Source organism: Rhopalosiphum padi, chromosome 2 (assembly GCF_020882245.1).
Source record: "Rhopalosiphum padi isolate XX-2018 chromosome 2, ASM2088224v1, whole genome shotgun sequence".
In the NCBI taxonomy this organism is placed as follows: Eukaryota; Metazoa; Arthropoda; class Insecta; order Hemiptera; family Aphididae; genus Rhopalosiphum; species Rhopalosiphum padi.
In genome coordinates this window covers 53,647,462-53,664,053 of record NC_083598.1, presented here as the reverse complement: position 1 = coordinate 53,664,053, position 16,592 = coordinate 53,647,462, and the positions used below count along the sequence as shown (strand labels likewise).

The following is a 16,592-nucleotide window of genomic DNA, read 5'->3' as shown; positions in this document are numbered from 1 at the left end:
GCTGTGATGCCAACGACGATGGTGGTGTGGCCGTATAATTTTGAGAAACTGGGTGTAGCGCTGTTTCACGCATCACTAGTTGCTTCGCTAATTATTATTACCCTCGATCAAAAACGACACCCTCGCTGCTGTTGCGCGTCGTTGAACTCAGATACACACACACACACACACACACACACACACACACACACACACACTTAAACGTACAGTATAGTAATATGTATGTGTATAATATGTATATTGCGTATTACTAAACGATCGGTTGCTACTCCCCTAAATATACGAACCCGTCGCGTCTTCACTATATCACCCTCTAGCACGACCGCGTTCCCCGTCTGTCGTCCGAAAGTCCCGGCTCACACTTTCACGCGTTTACGTGGAGGTGTAATCCGTTTACTGGTTTTCACGCACCGGAGACTTGCGGTAGACGACTTGATAGCTAAGATTCACGGACATGCGAGTGGGGAGGGGAAGGTGTCGACGTCGCTGTCGCCGGATATACATTATTGTTATGTACCACGTAATATATGTGACGTATAGTTATGATAGTATATATGTAGATTGTAGGTATATGCCACACGCTTGCAATCTGGGAGAATAGCGAGCACCGTAGGAACGATGATAAATTAGCAACGACAGAGTGGCGGTATATTATTATAAATTCACGTACGTGTTTGCGCGCGTGCGCGTTGATTCTCTCATTGTCAAGCGCCTAGACGGTGTTAGCGAATTAGCCATATTATAATAACTATTCGTATTATGATTTATTATAATATGAGCTTAGCTGAAGGTATTATATACTACACCACGCCGTGGCGTGCAGTTGTGACCCTTACGAAAAATAACAACAGTGATTGAAAGTAAAATTTTAAATAATTTAAACGAATACTTCTTCCACTTTGAAATTAATAATTACCATATAAACTAAATTTATTTCATGTAATAGTTTTTGTTTTCAAGGATTATTCTCGTTATACATAAAAAAACAGTTATATTTTTAATAGAGCCTACGTGTGTATTTCATAAATAGAAACCAATAGTGTATACTAAAATATTATAATTTAGGTATTATAACGATTACCAAAAAGTTTTAAGTTTAAGTTTGAATATTATTTTTATGGGGAAATTGAATGTTAGCATTAGAACAAAATGTTTTGAAACAATATATTTTAAAAATAAGTATGAAATATACAAGCTATGGGTATAGAAAAAAAAGTGTAAAAAATACTTAGATTTCTTTATTTTAACAAAAAAGTATTATTTTAAAGAAAATTAATTGATAAGAAACCGTAAAAAACAAATTTGTAATACCTAACTATACTAATAAAAATGTTTTTTATAGGTTCTCAAACGGACTACTTAAAGAAAAATTTATAACTTAAGTTGTCTAAGGTAAGTGATTTTTATGTTATATAAACTATATTTAATAGATAAAATTGTATTTATTATATGAAAACTCACCATTATATTAGAGCAGATTTTCTGTGGTCTTTAGGTCTTCAGTAAAAATAAGAATTATGTGTATGCATATAAGAAATTATACGGTTCCTCGAATTAGTTGTATAATAAAGTCATCTGCTTCATAATTTATCGAGGAAAAGAGTGGTTCTTATTTAGCGTAATTGTTTCTATATTTAGAAAACCTATTTCAAGTTCATAAGAGTGAATACCTCTTCCGACTTCTTTAAAAATCTATCTGTGATTTTATATTAAATTTATTGAATACAAATTATATGTAGGCAACAGTTCAAATTTAAGAAGAATAAATTCAACTGTTGATATTGATAACAATTCAATTTTTCTGCAAAATTATTTTATATTTTTTTAAATTAAATAAGTTAAATTGTTCATTTAAAATAGAAAATAGAATAAAAAATGAATACTTTGAGATTGATGAAATAATATGACATATTATCGCTGTACGAAAACGTTACTATAATGTTATAGTTATATAATTATAAATGTATTATTTAATTAAAACAGTCATCGTTTATCCTATCTTTCATACTGACAATGTATCAAAGATGTATATAATATTACATATTTACATACAAAGTTTAATAAGATGAGTCTTTATCCAGCTTTTTAATTTTCAGTTTAGTTATTTAAGCGTAAATCCAAACCATTATATTATAGAATGGATAATGCATCTTATTTATAAAAAAAATAAGTTCTCAATACAAATATTATTTAAGTCGTATTAATTTATTTCTATACACAAAAATTCATATGTATACATAATTATAATAATAAAAATAAATATTGAAAACTTTATTATTAATAGGTTTTAACTGCTTATCTATAAACGATAAATACATATTTTTCATTTTTATTTTAAATATCGATTACTTTGGTACTGGAGTTGTAGTACAGGAAGGCATTGTGTTTGGATTTTCGTGCAATTCTTCACCAATAGTACGAGTAACTCTATTGTACCTTCACCTGTACCCGATAAACAGTTATCAATCATTGGTGTTACTATATGGTTTGTGTATATGCAGAGAAACACGAACTATTTAATTTAGCTCTGTTTGTGTTATATAGTGACAATAGTCATTGGTGTCGTCTAATGACGTGCCAAACAATAGAATGATTTTTTTTACGCATTCTTGTCAATGTATTTACATTTATTACAAAAAAAAGCATCAAGAGAACTTCGAAATGAGCAATTAGGTAACCGGAGATTTCATGGAAACTTATGAACGAACCGAACCTGGTGATTATAAATACCTATAAGTATCAGTTTACATATGCGCGTCATGGAATTATTTAGGAGAAGTTTACCATCACGATGAACCTAATAGTTTTATCTTCATTTAATTTAATGAATTATTTAATTGTTAAAAATACCGAAGTCAATGTGTGTAAAATTGATATCAATTATTATTTTGGATAAAGAATCGGGATTTTATAAAAACGTTTTTTTTTTTTGTAAAACAGTTTTTAACTTTTTTGTTATGAATATTCCGTAATCCTTTGTACTATTAATAGAAAATGTAGGATACCCATATGTACATAGCATATTATTTTCATTCAAATAAGGACCATATTGTTGTTAAAATTTCAAATACTTAGCTAAAATACTTAATATCAAAGACTTAATATGTGTGTGTACAACATCTTTTGTTTTTCTTCTGATAAACGTCTTACATAGTCTTAGCGTAGGATATGCTTGTTGCGTGAAATGATGTGGTAATCCGTTTATAAGTAATAACTTTGTTTGTGTACAGTTTGAACACGTTTAACAACACAGTTTAGCGGAAGTTAATGTTAGTAAAGTCACTGATCCTAATAACCCTAATCACTTGTGAAAAATTTGAACGTATATGAATCAAATTGACGTTCAGAAGTCAAAAATAAGATAAGTAAAAAATATGGTGTTCTTTCCGTGACAACAATGAAGTTATTTTCGAATGATCTGGTAGATAAATAACGTTAGTGATCGCTATTGAGAGTTAAAAACATTGCCGTTGTTTTGTTTTAAAAAAATATAATGTATAAATATTTTAAAATCTATTCAATGAGAATGTTACAGTGTGCCGAAAAAAATAAATCATTAAGCTGATCATTTCGGGATGGTGACGGTAGACGGTATAAAAGTGGCAAACAGTGTAAGGCTCTTTTATAATAATAATAATAATAATAATGGATTTTTAGAGTATTTCTCGCCACCATAACTGCTGTTCTACGCACTATCGTTGTTTTTATTTTGGGGGATCGAGCAGCGGTAACAGCAACAATGACAAATCACATTAGATGATGAATTTCATATTATGCTATGTCATTGTTTCACACAGAAGCTGACGTTTTAATGGAATCACCGAAATGTGGTATGGTGTTTAGTGGATTGGTAGTAGTGTATGCTTGTTGTAAATACTCTGCAGTGGCGACAGTAGCAACATACGTAACTGGACCGCTGACGACTTTTTCTTGTGCATAGGCTATTTTTGTATTAGATCACCCATAAATAAATCAAACAGGTTTTATTCAAGTTTTTTCTCTCTGGTCTGCATTATTTATTTAGTATTTTCCATTTTCCAGCATCAGTGGTATATTATATATTGTGTACACGTCGGCAACCTGGAAAATCTGTTGTAAATCTCGCAGCGAAATCATTAGACCTCATCGGTCTCTACTATACTTTGGGCGTTTTAACTAAGGTACGCTGGTTGTTTCGTTGAAATAAACGGCACCGAAAACGATGTGAATATACACATAAGCCGCTTAACGTCCATTTTCCAAGTCACCGGCCACAGATGACACAACAGTGCTTGTTGTATCAGACCATATAAATATAGTTGCTATAGCGGTGAGCTGTTACTTCTAACGCTGATGACTGCCACTTCATCTCTTCGCTACAGCCATTCTCGAGAATTATTATGTAAATAAGATACCGTAAGGCGTCTCCAACGGATTTTACTGGTGTGGTGGGGGTTAGTTGGTTTAGAAAGGGCGTGTGGGTGGACCTTCGCATTCTACACACTTTATCCCTTTCTCGTCAGATCTATTTGACCTTTAAACCTTTAGAAATATTCACTTTTGGTACAGTTTTTATTATATTTCATAAACAACGTTGTACACAATCGTATTCTTCGAGTGTTGCTGTTGTGCTGTTACTTTGACAAAGATTTCGAACTCGAGAAAATTACTGTAGTAGTATAATTTGAATACTTACTATATACTATTTTCTTCCTGCTGAAGCTTCTGCATTATTAAAATAATATATTTATCACAAAGTCTGTTTTTTTTTGGATTAGAATGTTTGATTTATCATGTTACTTGGAAATTTCTCATAAATTTATAATCATATCAAAGATGAAGTCATTTTAACATTTAAATAGTCCTATTGAATACTATTTGTTATTACTTTTAATAAATAAAAAACAATATATCCTATATTTATGATAGATAACTTAGTCGTTGATCCGTCATTTCAAAATAATTAATAGTGATATCATCATATTATAACATATTATTTTTGATTTGAATCCTATTTATTTCAATTTAATTAAATTATCGTACATTGGTGTAATGATGATATTGCTATCATTTATAATAATAACAATGATAATAATAATAATTATTATGAAAATAAAATTCAAATTATATATTATATGATGTAAAATTATATAGTTAACCTTTTCTAAGCTTCTGTAAAAAATGTTTATAAGCGTATGACATATTATATTATTACTTAATTAGGTATGATAAGTATAATTATATAAACGGAAAACAAATAAAACGTTCGATATGTCTTTTATTTAAAAAACATAAAAATATTATACAGTAAACCACAATAATTGCAAGGTCAATCTGTATTGTATTTCATGAAATATTGAAAAATATTACTACGTATATAATATACAAGTTTTACGTTCAAGTAATTTGATTTAATTGTAATATAAAATTAATTAAATTACATGGCATCGATAAAAATATAATGTTGAAAACGTACAAATGTTAATAATCGAATTAGTATACATGTTATTGTTTGTACGACACATTATTTTACCGACATTTTAGAATTATATTTTGTGGTTCATATTGAAATGTGAAATTTATATCATAAATATCTGTATTATGGTGCTATTGTATACGTAACTTTATGTTTTTTCATTGAAACATTTTTCGTTTTCTTTGCATCAATTGACTGCACATAATATATAAAGTAAATTTTGTTCTCAAGCTTCGTTTGACTTTTATATTATTATATATTATTTCATTACAGTCTTTACTCGTATAGAGTTATTGGGATGTAAACATTATTTATCGGTCATTTTCCTTGTTCAAAACAGGAACTGGATGATTTTTTTCTTCTCTAAAGACCACTAACGGAAAATAAAACATTAATTCACCGTGACAAAAATCGATACTATTTCCCCTTTTTAATAATATGTGACCAAACGGAAACGTGCTCTGGGGTAATGAAACGAGTGTGTGGTTGGTGGCTGAAGTACAGTTCAGAGCCTTGTAAAGGGTATAATATAATGGCCACACGATTTTTCTCAATAATTCTAACGAACGGTACGATTTTCCCTCCATCAGTCTGTGCAAGTTGAGCACATTGAATGCACCGCTAATGGCCAAGGAAATCCTATCGAAGGTTTCAATATTACATTTCAGACAGTATACGTTAAGAACATCACAGCCATTTCGATGCCGCGCTATCTATAAATCGGTAAAAATGGTATGAGAATTTTTGGCCATATAACAAGCGAAGAATTGTTATAGTTGTAAAAGCGAGTAATTATATAATAATATAGGTTTTTCTCTCCATTCTATACCTCTCAAAATGTTATAGTTAAATAAGTTTTTAGTTTCTTGGCGTTCTTTTTGTTGTGTCAGCCTTAATTTCTAAAGACATTTTATATTATTATACATTAAATTAATGTCATATCATATCATATTATTGTTATTAATTTATTAGGTAATAGTGTAATACCAACATAACAAGGAACTCTGTGAATAGTTTCTAGGTAAACATAGTTTAAAATTAGAATTAATATATTTTTAAATTATTATGTCTATTATACATATATATATATATATATATATATATATAATATTTGTGGTAATAACGAATGGTATCAAGTCTCTACTTTTAATATATATTTTTTTTAATTAAATAAAACATTTTAAATCAATATTTTTTAATAAATAACCAATGTTGTCAAAATTTAAATTACAAATGTTTATAAAAAATTGTGATTATAAATGTTTGACATTTTTTAATTTTTGTAAGAAAAATTTATAAGAAATCTTGAATTATATTTTCAAGATTATAGACAGAGGAAAATATTTTTAAGCTTCTTTACTGCATCTAAGAGTGATATCAGATACACAAAAAACACACACACACGCATGTAATTATTGTAAAATTGTAAAATATATATATTCATCGCATCATTTATAATTTATATATTATAAGGAACTAAGTGAACTCGAATGTTGTGTTTTATAATATAATTTTACACAATTACGATGTTATATGTTTATATCTATACTTATTATTATATATTCTATTATAATTAATAACTTAAAACTCTTATTTGAAAATATTCTTTGATATTTTTGTTTCTTTAATGTAACATATGTGAATTGTTTAACTACGTGTTTAACATTAATCATTTTGATGCTTTTGCTTCGAAAATAACATAGCGAATATGATTGATTACAAATTGCATTTATGTGGATTTATTTACATTCCATTTGTACCTAATGTTATAAGAGTAATTGATATAAATTATTTATAAATAATAGGGTTAATACTTTTATAAGGAACTCAATCTTAAAATGTATTTTAAATATGTAAACTAATAATACTGGATATATGGATATATATCTGTAAAACAAAAATATTTTTAAAAACAATTTTGAATAGTTGAATGATTACAAAAAAATAAAATGTAATGTTTTTTTGTTTATTCATAAAAATCTATCATAATTAATAGTTGGCATAATATTATCAGTACAAAGCATATTAAATACCACTAACAAAAAAAAAAAAATGCAACTTTTTCTAATAAAAACTTGTAAAAAACAACTAAAATGTTGAATATTATCGTATAAAAATTTTATAAATGTTATAACGACTTTATCATTATTCTCAATTATTTAACTTGGCTCTTAGAATTTGTAATAAGATTGAATTGTTTGAATTATTAAGAGATATGCAGTAAATAGGTAGTTAGGAGTTTAGTTAAGTAGAGGATTACGTTAAAGTCATAAACAAATCCCTCTATTTTTGTCACATAAAATTGAAATGACCTTGTTAATACTAAGTTCTATTATACGTTAAGTTTGTTTGTGTTTTGATTAGTGGGGTAAGCCGAAAGCCGTAATACTTAGTTTACGTAGCTGACAGACGACAGTACCTTTAATGTTCGTTAGAAGTTTAAAACATATAAAATAATATAAAGTATCGTGTTTGGTTTAAAAACAAAACATTTACGATGTTTGTCATTATGAAAATGTATTAAATACACTAGTTATTATATCAAATTATGTGTTCATTATTATCTCTGTCAATAATATCGAGAAAGAAAAGTTATTTGATTTGTCATTGTCTGTTTGTCAGTCGCTGAGTTTTGTACATATATTCTACTCTCTTCTTTCATTACTAACATCCAGTAACACAAGTTCGTCTACCTTTTCTACACTTATCGTTCACCAACCTCCATCTCTACCACCCCAACCATCACTAACCATCACCACAACTACTACCACCTCCAGCAACGTGACGACGGCAATCAGTCATTGCCATCCTTCTTTGCTTTCGCCACTGCCGTCATACAAAGCTGAAAACACCGTAGCTCTATGTGTGTTATTAAATCAATATGCGTGAAGTAGGACCAAGAGGATTTTCGAGTTTTGCATCCAAATGGAAAATAGACAACGCTAAAACAACAAAAACCGGCACACATAAATCAGCGTTCTGGCGTTGACGGTGCCAATAAAATAAAAATAAAAATTTATAATTTTTACTATGTAGTTTTTTTTCTATACATATATATATATATATACATAGACTCATTGGTGCTTATCATGAAAAATTGCTTCTTTTTTTGTTTGTTTGGGTTCAGTACTAAACAAAGTATATATTTTGTATTCTTCACGAAAATAAATGTTGTCGATTTACTAAGGATATGCGTTTAGTTACATCTGTGACCGCATAATAAATACTTTTGTTAAAATATTACAGATTAGATAGTATTGAATAATATTTGCAGTACATTACGTCTACTATTCAACCCTTAAAACTATAATTAAATATCAACCATGCTTATTATATTGTTTTTAAATAAGTCTATGGTTAGGTTCTTATATTTGACTGTTAGTATGAAAGGTCATAAAATATATATAGTTTAAATGAAAATAAAAATAATATTTTATCATCTTTTAGCGCCATTATTGTTGTCAAAATCTTTCCGTTTAAATGTGTTTTTCACAATAAAATATTATTTTATTATTTAAAAAGTAGCACTTCCAAGTCTGATTAATGACATTAATAAATGTTCTTTAATTTAACTGAATTGATAATAACATGTTCCGCTCTGTACATAATAATGCATAAAGAAATGAAGATAAAAGTATTGTAAAAAATACAAAATGATATACCGAACCTCAATATTATTAAATTTAAATTTAAATTATTAAATTTTTTAGCCAAAACTATAAAAATATAATCATTAAAACTTTTGCTTTCTATAAATTTCAAGAATTTGTCTACAATTATGATTGTAATTTGTAAAAGAATCTAATTTTTTAAGATATTGGTGTAGAGAACTACAGGTTTGTTTCAATATTATAGTAAGTATCTAGAGTTAAAAATTCACTATAGATCTTGTGTTTTATGTGTGTTTTCCTGTTTTCTGATAAATAAACAATTCTGAGTGGTTAACTGTTATTCTTGAATATATTTGTTTTTTATTTAATGTGGAGTAGAATACTTGTTTTTTCTGTTATTATTTATTTGTTTATGCTTAATAAAATAAAATTATGGATTTGTTGTTCTTTTAAACAAATAAAAATATATTCAAATTGTCTAAAATTTAATTAATTTAGACCTCTTTTTTAGGAACAATTTTAAAATACCATATAGAATTTTACATACAATTATCGTAATATTTTTAGTATTACATTTTGTCAGAGCTTTTATGATTGAAATCGTAGTATCCCTTAATGATTGAATGATATCTCGTTATATTTTCTTTAGTAATATTGTATTTCAGTCCAAAATATCGACTTAAGTATTTTATTTTTAAATATATAATAGTTTTTTTTTCGAGATACTGTACCCTTCGTGAATCTAAAATATTTGTAATAATTAATCGGAAATTAATATACTATTATAAATAAAAAAAAAAACTATTCTTTCCCAAAATTTAAAGTTCAGTATGGTAAAGATGATGTAGTTAGTAATTTTAATTATATTGATGTGTTAACAATTCTATGTAGATTTTATATGGAATGATTCTGATGAATTATAACTGAATTTACTAATTAATTATATAAAAGTAATTCAAAATTTAATTATTTTCAAAAATGATTTGATTGTAATTTATACAATGACACTTAGATACTTTTATATGTTTGTATAATATATCATATCATATACTTACAGTGTTATATATAACATTATTAATAGTTTTTTAAATTGTTATACAATCATGTTCGTTTTGAAAAAATATCATGACAATATTATATTTAGAGAAAAAAAACTTTTTAAATATTATGTAAATAGTTTTAAATAGTTTTTAGTATTTTTTGTTTTCATACTATATTTTTATTTTTATTAAATAAAGTAAAAAAGACTAGAACCTTGATGATTTGTATGGTTCTGGATTCGGTTAGGTTTCTAAAGGAATTTGGTATCGGTTCTTTTTCGGTTTTCAAATTTAGGTTTCGGTTTCTTCTTAAAAATGAAAAATATAATAATATTTCTGTCTAGGTTTTATACTTATCTAAAAAAAATTTAATTATGTTCCGATTTTTTAAGAAATATTATAAAATATTAGTAGTGTAAATTAGCATCAGTTATGGCAGGTATACACCAATTTTCAACCAGATATTCTACCCATTGTTTAGAAAAAAAGAGAAGACTAAATAAGCAAAAAAAATACTGATCACTGTCACTTAATGTACAGAATCCAGTTTCAAATTAGCCTTTTTGTTTTATTTTTATTTTATATACCTAATTTATACTTTAATTGTTATGTACTAATTACTATTTAATATTTATTGTATTAGTATTCAGTACTTTAAATTTAAAATATCTCCAATTTTTTATTTATTATTACTACATTCTATATCTATACTATAATATTTAATCATTTACAAAACCAAAATTAATCGTAAAAAACCTTTCAAAAAATTAATGGTTTCGGTAAAGTTCCGGTTTTTAAATTAATTTAAATTAGAGGGTCTGGTTTCCAATATTCTAAGGGTTCCAGTTCCAAAACCGGTTCTTTTTGTTACGATTTTAGTTCTTGAATTACAATTTAAAATGTTTAGTGTTTAATTTCTGGGGGTTATTGCATAATAAATTAATCCAATATCTGTAATTAAAAAATGAATAATATAATCAAATTGTTAACATTTATAATGTAACACAAAATATTTTTTATCCTACATGAAAAGGTGTCTTTAATATGTTTATACAAAATATGATTTATTACATTAATTTATGTTTACGTAATTTGAATTTAAAAATAAGATACTTTTGAATTACAGTTTCCTTTAATAATTTTTTTTTTTTTGTAGCTTCTAATCATTATTTTAAGATTATATTTGAATATAATTTTTTTAAAGACATTTTTTTTTTGGATTAAATTTTTATGATAATGCACTGTTTGTGATTAATGGAAACGTATTATTATAATAGTTCTATACATTTAAAAAATTTAAAACAATACGATTTTAAGAAGAAAATAATACCATCAAGGTTTTTTTGTAGCAAAAATAATTAATTTGCTTTATTTTAAATTCATTTTAATATCGCGTATAATCTATAACTTGTATGTAATGACTTTTAAAGCTTGGTAGTGACGGGCACTCACTGTTAAACACCACCTACACTACACTATATTATTGTCTATTGATACGCGACTTTGTAAGGACACTTTCTTCAACTTGCGACATTTTATAAATCACATTTTGCAGTGCAATCAATTATACCCGTACCAAACATTCCGGTGAACGTTTCTTCGTCCCTAGGTACCTGGCACCACAGCTTTTACTATCGCACACAAATACACATACGCGCTCGTAGAATAAATGACTTCCACCAGTCATCAACAACTCATTTAAGTAGGACACATACTATTTCTGTGTTACCAACACCATGTCCATCACACAGACTATGTTACTGTCAATATTTATTAATTATATCTACATATAATAAGTTATACTTTATTACAATTTTATTTTATTGTAATACAAAATAAAAACTCATTATATGACGGCGCGTTATATAGGCAATTCGCGTACACAAATGTGTATGTGGGATCTAATGCTTATTCCAATTTGAATTTGTGGTTGTTTATCGTATAATAATTATTATATTTATCTTATTTGCCATTTCCCGTGATAAGCATGATTATTTATAGTTAAATTTATTTTTGTTTGAATTAAAGTTAATTAAAACATTTTAAGGAATTTCATGTTAATAACTGTACATGGTCTTACACCATTCTTCAGGCATTATATATTATTAATATCATTTAGTTTGTCATTAGTTTGAAAACACGACTATATAAAATAAATATATATAGTTAAAATATGAGTTTTCGGAGAACTTTGGTCATAAAGATTACTCAGTACATTTTTACAAATAAAAATTATTATTTACTATAATAGAACAAACATTATATTATTCTTGAATCGTTGCAGTATAGTATTAACTAATATTGTAATTGTATAAATAATCACAAATTATAATATATAACAACTTTATATAAATAGTTTTGGGCTTATATTGAAAAATATAAATAATCAGTTACAATTTAAGCTTTATTTGTACCTATAGTCACTTAAATGATACATTTGTTTTATAATACACATAGTTATTACACATAAATAAAGTGGTATAGCGTTGAACTATTAGAACATATTCCCTTCACCCAAATAATATGAAGGCAGAAGTCTAACTTTGTACATATCGCTATATAAACAAAAACATTGAATATTAAAGACTTACAACTATTTTCTAGCTATTACTCTTGTAACTCCGGTGTAGTTACACAAGAATTTAAACTATTTAGAGGCATAATGCAGATAATTTTATTTTAATATAATCATATATACTTTAAAAATTCTAAATTTTAATGAGTTTACCTCAGAGAATCAATAATTAAACTTTCATAAATTAATTTAATTTAAAAAAAAGTTATTAAATAATGGTGTATTTAGACATTATTTAAAATGTTTGGTGGATGGCATTTCGAGCCCAATGATTATTTTATTATCAATTATTTTTATATTTAACTTTATAAATCACTGAATGAAAGTCCTTTTTATTATTTTTAGTCACGAGTTGAACGTCTTAAAATATATTTAATTACTAAAATAAATTAAAACATTGTCAATTAAAATAGATTAAAAATTAAAGTTTTTTTTTTTAACATAGTTTAATTTAATTTTATAAAATAAATGGAAAAATATAATTCTTACCACAAAATATTACTAATTTAATTTAATTTTAAATATTAAATTTATGTATAAAAAGTAACCAATAATACTATGGTTCAACAATATATTTCTAGGAAAATTAAATGTTTTTCTTATAGGTAATAAAAATAAAACATTAAAAAATTATGGATATATATCTTACAGTAAATAAATTTTAATTAAGTATTTAAAATTTTATTATATATCATTATAAGCATTTGTGGTCATTTAGAACCGTGGTTTAATATATTATATCTTTAGTTTAATTTAAATCAATGTATTGTGTTTGTACATTTATCTTTGTTATGAATAAAAACAAAAACAAAATATCGAGATATTGATAAATTCAATGTTTTTACACAACTGTAATCGAAGATGTAATAAAAATATATAATATATGATATACTGTCTATAATAATATAATATAGTTGACAAAATTCGTTAAGATTTCGAAAATTACAAATTATTTTGTAGTTAGTAACTCATAACAATGTATCTGTTTATTAATAAAATTTGAAAACTGAATTCTAGGCCTTTTATATTATATTTTGTATCCTTTATTAAAAATAATAATTTTAGTATTTTGTAGCAAAAAAATTATAAAATCTCTTATTTTTATACTCAAGGTTTGAAAATGTAACATAATATTCCTTATAAATATCTCATATTAGAACTCACAAATCTAATAAACTTATAAGCACAATTATTTTTATAAACATTTAAAGAAGTTTAAATTTACATAATATGTATTTTAACGATGTTTATTATTTTGCGATACATTTAAAACATTATTTATAAAAGCTAACATTTTAAAATTCAATTTATTATTATGAATTTCATTATACACAATGAAAACTTTTATTTATATTAAGGTATTTTATATTTTTTATTAATAATAATGTAATTTTACTGTGCTACGGTAATTATAGAAAGATTTTATTTCATTTTGAATTATACAAGTTAATATACTATTGTTTACAGTTATATATAATTATTAATGATCATAATAATACTAATGTTATAAATGCAATACAGTAGAAATTACTATAATGAGAATCTCTTAGAACAAAATACTTCTTATAACGAGCGAAATGCTAGGTCCCTGCACCAACCTATTTATATATATGTTTAAAACAAGTACGGTTATATTGGTTATAACAATATATCACATAGAACTATTAATATGCATCGGATAATAAAATAAATGTTTAATTTTTACGAGTAGTTCTTTATATTTGTCTGATATATTAATTGCATCTTTAATTTTATTAATATGTATCACTCACTTATTATGTTTTTTACTTTTATGTTACATATAAACATAATTTATACGATAAGATTTTTTTAAATGATGTATACTTTATATGTGTGCACTGTGCATATAAAGATAAAATATTAATCTTGATTAAATAAATAAATATAATTAAATAAATAAAATCATCAGTTTTTTTTTTGTATTTTTCGTTTACCATTTATAATAAGCACTCATTTTAATAGGTTAAAACGAGAACAATTGACTAGTCCTTGAAATGTATTATTACTGATTTCTACTATATTTTTGGAAAAAACTATATTAATCTATCGTAATACTACTAAGAATAAAATAAATGATTATATCAAAAAAACATATCATGAAATATATTTACTGATACAGGCTGACACTGACAGACAGTCTTACCTCAGAAACGTTTTTCGCTTACAATGATATTTTATCATTAAATTCAAATTTAACACACCCATTGGAGTGACTCATTTGACCTGTACCTTATGTACATTAAAGTAATGCACAGTTGCCAACTTTTTTGTTTTGAGTTTTCCTGTTTTTGTCTATTTAGTACCTATGTAGTTTATTTAACTACAACTTATATTATCTATTTTAGTGTATTGTAATTTTCTGCAGTTCATAGAACACATTACATTCTGTTAATATTAATTGATTTAAGTGTATTAGTGTATATTTTTAATGATAAATATATAAATTATGGTAAAAATAGTATTGTTATATTTTGTAGCATACAATTTATTTTGATTTTTTCAAGTTTACATTGGCATTTGAAATTAAATGCATACACGCTTGTAGGGTATACGCCACTTTATATATAATATTATTATTATCAAAACCACTTAAAATGCATATAACACGTTCATATCGTATGATAATGTACGTTTATTAGAATAAAATAAACGTGGAATAGTTATTTTATATGTAAGTCTTTATGTTAATCTGTTTTCGGAAGATAATAAAGTATCGAATTTTTCCATTGAACAACAATAAACACCAAAATATTTAATTCGATAAAAAAAAAAGAAGTGATGGTAAAGATATAACCACAATATATATCATAATTTATATTGTGTGTATTTTATGCCTAAAAAACCTAAATGAATAAATATAAAATCTCCCCTAACGCTAGACAATACAACCGATCAATCTGGCGGGTAAGCACGTTTGATTCAGGAAATGAAAAATATCGACGGCAAATAAATGGCGTACAGTTAGTGAACATAGAGGAAAGGGTGCGTTTTTGATTTGTCGAGCAATGTTTCATTGCGAAAAGTGCTATTAATGTTTCCGTTGTTTTTGGAACTAGATAATGGTCGTTCTTTTAATGACTAAATATTTATAATACGATTACAATAATCATATTTTGGTTGGTGGAAAAACTGGTGACAAGAGATTGTAAAATAATAAATTTACTACTACTGTTACTGCTCTGGTTCAATGACATGTGATAAAAGAGGCAGTCCCTTCGATACCCTTTGTAGAACAATACAATTATTTAATTAAACGGTGCCTTTGAAATGAACAGGCTGCACATAATTTAATATTGACCACAAGGTATTTTGAAGTCCTACTATAATACGTATAGTTATTAATGACTTTACTGGAAAATAATATATATTTTTATCTCGTGTATATATATAAATTATATTATATGTACAATTTACATTCAAAAATTTACACCATTAATTATGTATTAGTTTTTCAATGAAAATAACATAATAATGGCGAAAATATGTCAAAAAAATAGTTTTATAATTTGTAGATTTGTTGGAAAGTGTTGGTACATAGAGCGGGAAGTTTAAAACTAAATTTTAAATTTACCATAAAGTTCGTTCATTTCGAAGTTTAATTTTATCAAGTAATAAGGGTATGCTGACGGTTGTAGTGAAATCTCTGTCTCTGTCTCTTTGTCTCTTTTTGTTCCTGCTTTTACGTATACCTATGTATATTATATAAAACACTACAGAAAACTGTTTTGTTTTTATTTTTTTATTAGATCAAGCCGATCAAAGTATGTGATACATAACTTTTGAAAATATTTAATAAGCACCGAAATTCATTGATATTGATTTAATAAACAATATTATTTTATAGTGATGGAAATTTATTTTAGTTATTTTTGTCTATACATTTTTTTTGA

General features: G+C 25.7%; 1 protein-coding gene across 2 annotated transcripts in view; it reads left to right on the top strand.

The window, feature by feature from the left end:
- The window catches only part of LOC132920348 (complexin), a 201,764-nt gene that overhangs the window by 49,792 nt on the left and 135,380 nt on the right, over positions 1-16,592 (top strand). For both annotated transcript variants that reach the window (XM_060982671.1, XM_060982670.1), the window contains exon 3: positions 1,343-1,392. The gene's annotated coding sequence lies outside the window, so the exon portion shown is untranslated. The remainder of the gene's footprint in view (positions 1-1,342; positions 1,393-16,592) is intronic.